This window comes from Lissotriton vulgaris, chromosome 7 (genome assembly GCF_964263255.1).
Source record: "Lissotriton vulgaris chromosome 7, aLisVul1.2, whole genome shotgun sequence".
NCBI lineage: Eukaryota > Metazoa > Chordata > Amphibia > Caudata > Salamandridae > Lissotriton > Lissotriton vulgaris.
This window is the reverse complement of record NC_141695.1, coordinates 1,769,632,847-1,769,635,346: the sequence shown is the minus strand read 5'-3', so window position 1 is coordinate 1,769,635,346 and position 2,500 is coordinate 1,769,632,847.

The following is a 2,500-nucleotide window of genomic DNA, read 5'->3' as shown; positions in this document are numbered from 1 at the left end:
ATCTATCTATCTATCTATCTATCTATCTATCTATCTCTCGTCCTCACTCTATCTATCTATCTATCTATCTATCTATCTATCTATCTATCTATCTATCTCTCGTCCTCACTCTATCGATCTCCCTCACTCTATCTATCTATCTATCTATCTATCTATCTCTCGTCCTCACTCTATCTATCTCCCTCACTCTATCTATCTATCTATCTATCTCCCTCACTCTATCTATCTATCTATCTATCTATCTATCTATCTATCTATCTATCTATCTATCTATCTATCTATCTATCTATCTATCTCTCGTCCTCACTCTATCTATCTATCTATCTATCTATCTCTCGTCCTCACTCTATCTATCTATCTATCTATCTATCTATCTATCTATCTATCTATCTATCTATCTATCTATCTATCTCTCGTCCTCACTCTATCTATCTATCTATTTATCTCTCGTCCTCACTCTATCTATCTATCTATCTATCTATCTATCTATCTATCTATCTCTCGTCCTCACTCTATCTATCTATCTATCTATCTGTCTGTCTATCTATCTATCTATCTATCTATCTATCTATCTATCTATCTATCTATCTATCATCCTCACTCTATCTATCTATCTATCTATCTATCTATCTATCAATCTCTTGTCCTCACTCTATCTATCTATCTATCTATCTATCTCTCGTCCTCACTCTATCTATGTATCTCTCGTCCTCACTCTATCTATCTATCTATCTATCTATCTATCTATCTATCTATCTATCTATCTATCTATCTATCTATCGTCCTCACTCTATCTATCTATCTATCTATCTATCTCTCGTCCTCACTCTATCTATCTATCTATCTATCTATCTCTCTCGTCCTCACTCTATCTATCTATCTCTCGTCCTCACTCTATCTATCTATCTATCTATCTATCTATCTATCTATCTATCTATCTATCTATCTATCTATCTATCTATCTATCTCTCGTCCTCACTCTATCTATCTATCTATCTATCTATCTATCTATCTATCTATCTATCTATCTCTCGTCCTCACTCTATCTATCTATCTATCTATCTATCTATCTATCTATCTATCTATCTATCTATCTATCTATCTATCTCTCCTCCTCACTCTATCTATCTATCTATCTATCTATCTCTCGTCCTCACTCTATCTATCTATCTATCTATCTATCTATCTATCTATCTATCTATCTATCTATCTATCTCTCGTCCTCACTCTATCTGTCTATCTATCTATCTATCTATCTATCTATCTATCTATCTATCTATCTATCTATCTATCTCTCGTCCTCACTCTATCTATCTATCTATCTATCTATCTCTCGTCCTCACTCTATCTATCTATCTATCTATCTATCTTATCTATCTATCTATCTATCTATCTATCTCTCGTCCTCACTCTATCTATCTATCTATCTATCTATCTATCTATCTATCTATCTATCTATCTATCTATCTATCTCTCGTCCTCACTCTATCTATCTATCTATCTCTCGTCCTCACTCTATCTATCTATCTATCTATCTATCTATCTATCTCTCGTCCTCACTCTATCTATCTATCTCTCGTCCTCACTCTATCTATCTATCTATCTATTGCCCTCACTCTATCTATCTATCTATCTCTCGCCCTCACTCGATCTCTCTATCGCCCTCACTCTATCTATCGCCCAAACTCTATCTATTTATTGCCCTCACTCTATCTATCTATCACCCTCACTCTATCTATCGCCCTCACTCTATCTATCTATCACCCTCACTCTATCTATCTATCGCCCTCACTCTATCAATCTATTGCCCTCACTCTATCTATCTATCACCCTCACTCTATCTATCTGTCTATCTGTCTATCGCCCTCACTCTATCTGTCTATTGCACTCAATCTATCTACCGCCATCACTCTATCTATCTATCTATCTATCTATCTATCTATCTATCTATCTATCTATCTATCTATCACCCCTCACTCTATCAATCTGTCTATCTCCCTCACTCTATCTATCTATCTATCTATCTATCTATCTATCTATCTATCTATCTCTCGTCCTCACTCTATCTATCTATCTATCTCTCGTCCTCACTCTATCTATCTATCTATCTCTCGTTATCTATCTATCTATCTATCTATCTATCTATCTATCTATCTATCTATCTATCTATCTATCTATCTATCTATCTCTCGTCCTCACTCTATCTATCTATCTATCTATCTCTCGTCCTCACTCTATCTATCTATCTATCTATCTCTCGTCCTCACTCTATCTATCTATCTATCTATCTATCTATCTATCTATCTATCTATCTATCTATCTATCTATCTATCTATCTATCTCTCGTCCTCACTCTATCTATCTATCTATCTATCTATCTATCTCTCGTCCTCACTCTATCTATCTATCTCTCGTCCTCACTCTATCTATCTATCTATCTATCTATCTATCTATCTATCTATCTATCTATCTCTCGTCCTCACTCTATCTATCTATCTAT